The 7,504-nt window shown below is 39.0% G+C and overlaps 1 pseudogene; it reads right to left on the reverse strand.

Moving 5' to 3' along the window:
• Window positions 1-345: 345 nt before the first annotated feature.
• On the reverse strand, window positions 346-3,868 carry LOC106378016 (annotated as a pseudogene).
• Window positions 3,869-7,504: the final 3,636 nt, after the last annotated feature.

Genomic DNA, 7,504 nt, shown 5'->3' on the forward strand with positions numbered 1-7,504 from the left:
GGTTGTTGTTTATTGTTTCTATCGTATATATTATGCAATTGTTGACGTTTAAAGATAGTAATTATGTAAAATATAATTAGATTTTCCAATCTCAAATAATCTTTTTTGTGTTTTTGGTTGGTTTCAAAGAAGAAATCATCTTTATTTTGAAAAGATCATCTTTATTTAAATAAAGACGATCTCTTCTTTGTAATTAAAAAAAAAAATCATTTTCAGTCCCAGGTAACTAAGGTGTATTGAACTTGAAATCTTAGGAGATTTTGGATTTTTATTAAAATCCTCTGTTATTCAATTAAGGATTTGTAAATACCTTTTCAAATCATGTGTTATTGAACATGAGATTTGTATAAAATTATTAAAATCATTTGAAATCTGCTGTTATTCAATCGACAATTTACAAAACTCATATCAAATCCAGTGTTATTAAACTAAAAACAGTTTTTTGAGAAAAGAGTTATGAAAAGGATTTTGAGAGAATTGAGATCATTTTGTAGTTAAAAATAGCGATGGAGAAATCTCACCTCTAGGATAGTTATTCAGAGACAGTTCAGAATTAAAAAAAAAAATTCTCTTTAGAAACAGCACAAATACTTTGATTACTTCTCTCATCGAGAAGACATTGATGGAATATATGAGTTTGTCTTTACCTCTTACAAAATCCTTGATTTCTTATCCCCCATATTCTCAAGCTCGTTAATTGCTAAGACCCTCTGTTTCGTCTACGACTACTACGTGTTGTTTCCATTGGGAGATTTTCTCAGAAGACATCAATTCAGACCCTATTCTCGGAGTGTTCCCATGATATTGTTTCTTTTCCTCATTGATTGGTTTATAATTCTCTCTAACTATGTGCTTGTTGCCTTGATTATACCTTGTCTGATTCAGAGGCTGTGTTAGAATTATCAATGTTTTGTGAATATTCTCTATCTTGAATAGTACCTTTAGGATGACTCGTTGTTACACTGAGATTTTGTGTGTTCGATGCAGGTGAAAACTGTGAGTCTGGCTATAAAGTTGATCGGTAAAAAAGAGTTGATTGTGATATGATAATGAGGTACCAGGCAAGAAAATGACTGTTGCAACTTATGGTTTGGCTCTAAAAGCTTAAGTAAACACATGAGATGTATTCGTCTTGGATCAGAAAATATAGAGTATGAGTTGTTTTTACCAAAAGTAGTTAAGGGTTGTGGGTGAAAAGCATTTGACGTTTGCAAAAAAGAAGAAGAAGCATTTGACGGTGAGGAGGAATTCTTTCACAAGGAACTCCACTGTCACCACATTTTTGTTAGGACTGTCGAAAATTTATTAGGATTGCAGTCAACAATAGCTCTGTTTTTTTTTTATTTCGACATGTTCACTTGAAATTTATTGAGGATTTTACAGTGTTTCTCTACAAAATTGTATTTACGTTACGATGTCAAATAATTTGAACTTTAGAAGATGACGATTTTAACTATAACTATGATCTTCTTCCGGATGTCGAAAAGAAAAGTTATAAATAATCTCAAATCAGATAAACTATTCTGAAATCTAAAAATATTTTTTTTTCAAATCGTCAATAAGGTTTTCTTTTCTTTTAAAAATTTTACCAAAATCATCTACATTTACTCAAAGTCCTCCAAAATCTCACCGGAACTAAATTCACTCCAAACATTCTCAAATTCCCAATTCAATACATCCCCTAAGAAAAATAAAGAGAATTCTTCTTGGTTTTTGGCCATACATTTATTTTCCAAATTTTGTTCATCCAGATACAGCCATAATCTTTTGATAAATTGAATATAATGTTCATCAAAACTAGATTCTTCTCAGGCTTCATCGTCCATGCATGGGATATGAAAGAATTTGTGAACGGTAACATACTCATTGAATTCATATCAAATAGCATCTCCATTGATATAACATGCTGTCCTCTCAATCTCTCAGCCCGTACCACATCAAGAAGATTATTTGGAAGCTGCGAAACGCCATTCAAAATCCGCATAACCGCACTCATATCCGAACTAACCGATTCAGCCTGATACGAACACAACACACCTAGCTTCAAAACAAGCTCAATCTCTCCCATGTTTGGTTCTTGACGGATACATTCCTCAGCGGCATCAAAAAAATTCCCTTCTTCCCAAAGCTCTAAGATCCACTCCACAAGAACTTCTTCGTTATTCGCTTCACGTCTCTCTATCAGTGCTGGTAGTTGCTCTTCCTGTTCTTAGAAACTCAGGTGCGATATACACGAGTGTTCCCGACACTTTAGACGTCTGAGGATCGATTCCCTGATCATACATCTTTGCCAATCCGAAATCCCCGAGCCTCGCATTCATTTCTTGGTCAATCAAAACATTAGCGGGTTTGATATCTCGTTGAATAATGACCTGTATCCATTCTTGCTGCATATGCAGTAGATCAGACGCAATATCTTTGATGAACTTGAAACGTTGATCCCAAGTAGACGTTCTTTATTCTCATTACGGTATTTATACTTGTCTAGGCTTCCATTGGGCATGAAGTCATAAACCAAGAAGAGATCATCTCTATGTCTACAATATCCCAAAAGCCTTACTAAGTTTGGATGTCTTAGACGACCAATGGTCGAGATCTCGGCTATAAACTCGCTCTTTCCTTGACTTGAACCATGAGAAGCCCGTTTCACAACAATCTCTGCGTCAGAACTTGGGAGTGTTCCTTTATAGACTTGACCAAAACCTCCACTTCCAAGAACTTGCTTCTCCTTAAAACCCTTTGTGGCATTGTAAAGCTCCTTGTATGCAAACCTGTGAGGTCCCAACATGGTTGTCATCAATATTGTGAAACTTTCCATCATTATCATCATAGTAACCAGCAAGAGCAGAGACAACAGACCTCAAGCCGTTGATGTTGATCCCAACATGGTTGTCAACAATATCTCCGAACTCTTCATCTTTATGTATATCTAGCTCGATAGCTATTATGTTATTCGAGGTCTCATCGTTGGTTGTCTTGTTGAATAATACGAGGTACTGGTCGGAGGAAACTCCGGGAAGGTGTCTTGTAGGAGAGAGAACGCAAGCCATACCGTGTGAGCCGGAGTGGTTATGCTCAGGTACGATTCCAAGGTGGAAGTGGAAGTTCAAAGACGAGTTCTTGAACAAAACGGGATTGCTGTTGAAAACGTGACCGTATGAATGCTTTGTGGTGTTCGTTAACTTGGTGAAACCGCTGGAGTCGAAAGATGCAAATCCCTCCAGGATAAGTTTGCCATTGGAGTGGTAAGTGGATGAAGACAGCGTAAAGAACAGAACAAGAACTATTTGCCATACTTTAAATTCACGAGACATCTTCTGGTTTTGCTTTTTGTTTTCTTTTTCTTGAGTTGCTAGTGGGACGAGTTCGATCGTAGTGTGATACAATGTTATAAAAATCGCTAGGCGGTAACTAGGCGCTTTATAGAAGACTAGCGACTAGGCGGATTATTCGGGGCCTAGGCGAGGCGAGGCCTAGGCGTTAGCAAATTGTTGATTTATTTTATATATTTTATACATTTGTATAACATATTTTAGTTTTTAAGTTTAATTATAAAATTATTGTGATGAATTATCAAAATTAGATATACAAAACATAAGAAAGTAGACAAATTTGTAGATTTGTAATAATGTTATTGCTTTATTTAACATATATAGACAATTTTAGATCTATTTTAACCAATTTTAACCGATTTAGAACAGTTTAAACCAATTTGAATCATATAAATCGGTATAAATCGGATTTTAAGAAAATCATTTCGGATAGGACCGAGTTGCTACCTAGGCGGGGGCCTAGGCGCCGCCTAGACCGATTTTTAGAACCCTGGTGTGATATTTATATATCATATCATAGTAGCTAAGTAAGAACATAAAAGAGATGGGAACAAACGTTATTATGTTATTCCTTGCTATTCATAAGAAAAACATTTGTATATATACACACATGGGCTAAATCAAGTCGTAAAGCAATCAAAAGTTATCTTCTAACCTTTATATATTTGATTAAAAGCAATTATAGTGGGATTGGTAGAGCGCGTCATGGTAAGAGGAATAATTGTGGGTCAAAAACTGCATCTTTTTTTTTTTTACAAGGAACACCGTGTTTTATTAAGCTGGTTCAGGTGGGTTAGGCTGAAAAGCTATCCCATAATGTTTACATGGGAGAATTCAGAAATTTTTGCGCGAGCTTCTTTCGCAAGGAGATCCGCTTTAACATTAAAAACACGAGAGGTAAAAGATAAAGAGAAGGACGTAAATAAAGAACGGAGATAAAAGAATTCTTCCCATTCTGAAGCCAAAAATTGCCAATAGTCTTCTTCTACGAGCAGCTTTACCATTTGCATGCAGTCCGACTCGAAATGCATAGTATCATGCCTCATATGGAGAGAATTTCGCATAGATCGTAGACCCATCTTCCAGCTCCATTACAAAACCACCTCCAAAAGTAGATTGGTTAGTTGCCCAAGATGCATCCACTTGACATCTTGGTTTATGCAACCTATTCATCTCCTCTTGGTCATCTGATTGTAGGCTCTCCTTCGCCTTTCCTGTCGACATTACTTGTTGTGCCACCAGCCATTCCTCACATTCTTGAGTAGCTTATTGAAGTACATCCATTGGTGATACCTCAATTCCGTTGAATAACTTGTCATTTCTTGCTTTCCACAAGTACCACAAAATCCATGGGAACTTGGCTAGTTTTTGTACTAATATACCTCTTGTCGGGGCGTTCGACAGAAGGAAATCGAAATTGTCATAAACTGATGTGCGCGGGAAATGTCCCGGACTCGACGGTAAATCCGATAAGGCCCATGTCTGTAGAGCTGGAGGACATTCAAAGAGGAGGTGATTTATTGACTCTTCCTCATCTCCACAACTCGGACACGAGTGATCAGTACCACAGTGTCGGTCAGAGATCCAGCTGCATACCGCAACACACCCTGTAAGGCATTGCCAAAGGAAGTGTTTCATCTTCCTAGGCGCTCTCAAATTCCACACCTTAGTTAATAAGGGATTAATGTTGGGTTCTAGTACCTGCTGCTCTTCACTTTCATCGTTTAATTGTGCCGCGAGGTCGTATCCCGTCTTGAGAGTATATACCCCAGAGTTTGAGTGAACCCAGCAGAAGCCATCTGCTTTAAAATGTCGACTGGGCTTAATGCTTTGGATAAGGCGCGCATCGTCAGGTTCGCAGATATTCCGAATCATATCTATCTTCCATTCTCCAGTACTATGGTCGATAAGATGATTGACATATAGTTTCGGGTCCCTCCACGCACCATTGTCTTTGGTAAGCCTAGGTATTGATGTCGGGAGCCAGCAATCAAACCACACCCGAGTGTTAAAATTCCTTACATTTGCTATCTCCATGGGATTCGTAAAACGGTAGTATCTCCCTTTGAGTACTCATGCTAGGAGTGAATTCGGATGGTGTAGTAAGCGCCAAAGTTGCTTCGCAAGTAGTGCGAGATTAAAATTTTTGAGATCCCTGAAGCCTAAGCCTCCTTTCTCAACCGGTTTACAAATCTTATCCCAAGCCATCCAGTGTAGTCCCCTGTTGTTCTGTTTAGTACTCCACCAAAACTTTGCGATCGCGCTTTTTAACTTTTGTAGGATCTCTTGGGGTAATAAGAAACAGGACATTACATATGTAGGAAGTGTTTGTGCCACTGTTTTAATAAGAATCTCCTTCCCTCCTTTTGACAAAAATTTTGCTGTCCAGGAATTGATACAATTATTTAGCCGGTCTCTAATGAAAGCAAAAACCTGTCGCTTTGATCCACATATCTTTTCGGGAAGCCCAAGATATGTTCCCATCCCACCTTCCTTATGAATCCCCACTGCTGCTTTGATCTCTTGTTTAACCTCGGCTGGAACCTTAATTCCAAACAAAATAGATGATTTGGAGGTATTAAGTTGTTGACCAGACACTATCCCATAGTTGTTGATGATATTCATTAACTCAGCACACTGCTGGACATCTGCCTTGCAGAAAAATAGGCTATCGTCTGCAAAACGAAGGTGTGAGACTGCAGGGTTTGCTTGGGCAATCTTCAGACCCGTTAATCTTCCCTCAGCTTCTGCACCTTTGATCTGAGAAATAAGAGCTTTAGTCAGTATTATAAAGAGAAACGGGGACAGGGGATCGCCCTGTCGAAGTCCTCTCATGGGTTTAATGCTGCCTTTTGGCTCCCCATTTAGCATGATCTGATAGGAGACAGACGATATACACCATTTTATCCAAGTGACCCATTGTTCTGCAAATCCCATTTTTAGCATCAGAGCTTCAAGAAAATTTCATTCTACTCGGTCGTAAGCCTTACTCATATCTGTTTTGATAGCTACAAACTTTGCCTTACAAATTGGGTTCGTTCTCATGGCATGAAAAATCTCTTGAGCTACCAAGATATTATCAGAGATCAGTCTCCTAGCCACAAAGGCCGATTGGGTCTCCAAAATGAGCTTCGGGAGGAATTTCTTTAAACGCCTGCACATGATCTTTGAGATGATCTTGTAACTAACGTTGCACAAGCCTATAGGATGAAATTCTGTCATATCTTTTGGTCGATCGGTTTTAGGATCGAGACAGATGTTGGTTTGGTTCAAACGAGTATCAAACAAACCAGAGGCGAAAAAACTCTTGACAGTATGTATTACCTCTTCCGCCACAATGTCCCCGAAGGCTTGGAAAAAAGTGCCCGTCATACCATCTGGTCCAGGGGCTTTTTCCGGGTTTATTTCATCAATCGCTTTCCTAATCTCAGTATCCAGTACCGGTCGGGTAAGCGATGTGTTAATATCCGGTGTGAGCTGCGCGGTAATGTAGCGGAGAGCATCCTCGGGATTACCCGGAGAAGATGTGGTAAAAAGATTTTGGAAATATGTGGTGGACACACGCTCAACTCCTTCATCGTCCTCCACCCATCCACCTGCCGGGTTCCGTAGTTTAATAATCCGGTTCCTCCCCCGTCTTTTCTTCGTAGATGCATGAAAAAAATTTTTATTACGATCTCCTTCTTTTAACCAAATGACTCTGCTTTTCTGTTTTCAGTAGAGCTCTTCCTCTCTATAGGCTGAACAGAGATTCCATTTGAGATTGAGAATTTCTTCACTTGATGCACCGTCTTCTGTCTGAGCCGTTTCAAGAAGAGCTTTGATATCCTCGATTTTTTTTTTTTTGCAGAGTTTATTGGGTTTGCCCTCTTCCAGCGAGAAATGGCGCGTCGGACATTATTGATTTTAAAGTGTAGCTCACTAGCGTCTCTGCCCGAGGAAGAGATCCCCCAGCCGTCTTTAATAGAATCTTCCAAGCCATCTTTTCCTAACCATCTCTTATCAAACTTGAAACTACGTTGAACCCTAACTTCTCGCGATTGTATCCTGGCCAAAACTGGCCGATGATCTGAGCCCCAAAGCTTTAGATACTCCACATTTGTGTGGGAAAAAAGATGATGCCACTCTTCGTTACCAATAGCACGATCCAACCGGCATTGGACCTTGCCAGA

Source organism: Brassica napus, chromosome C2, assembly GCF_020379485.1.
Source record: "Brassica napus cultivar Da-Ae chromosome C2, Da-Ae, whole genome shotgun sequence".
Classification (NCBI taxonomy): domain Eukaryota; kingdom Viridiplantae; phylum Streptophyta; class Magnoliopsida; order Brassicales; family Brassicaceae; genus Brassica; species Brassica napus.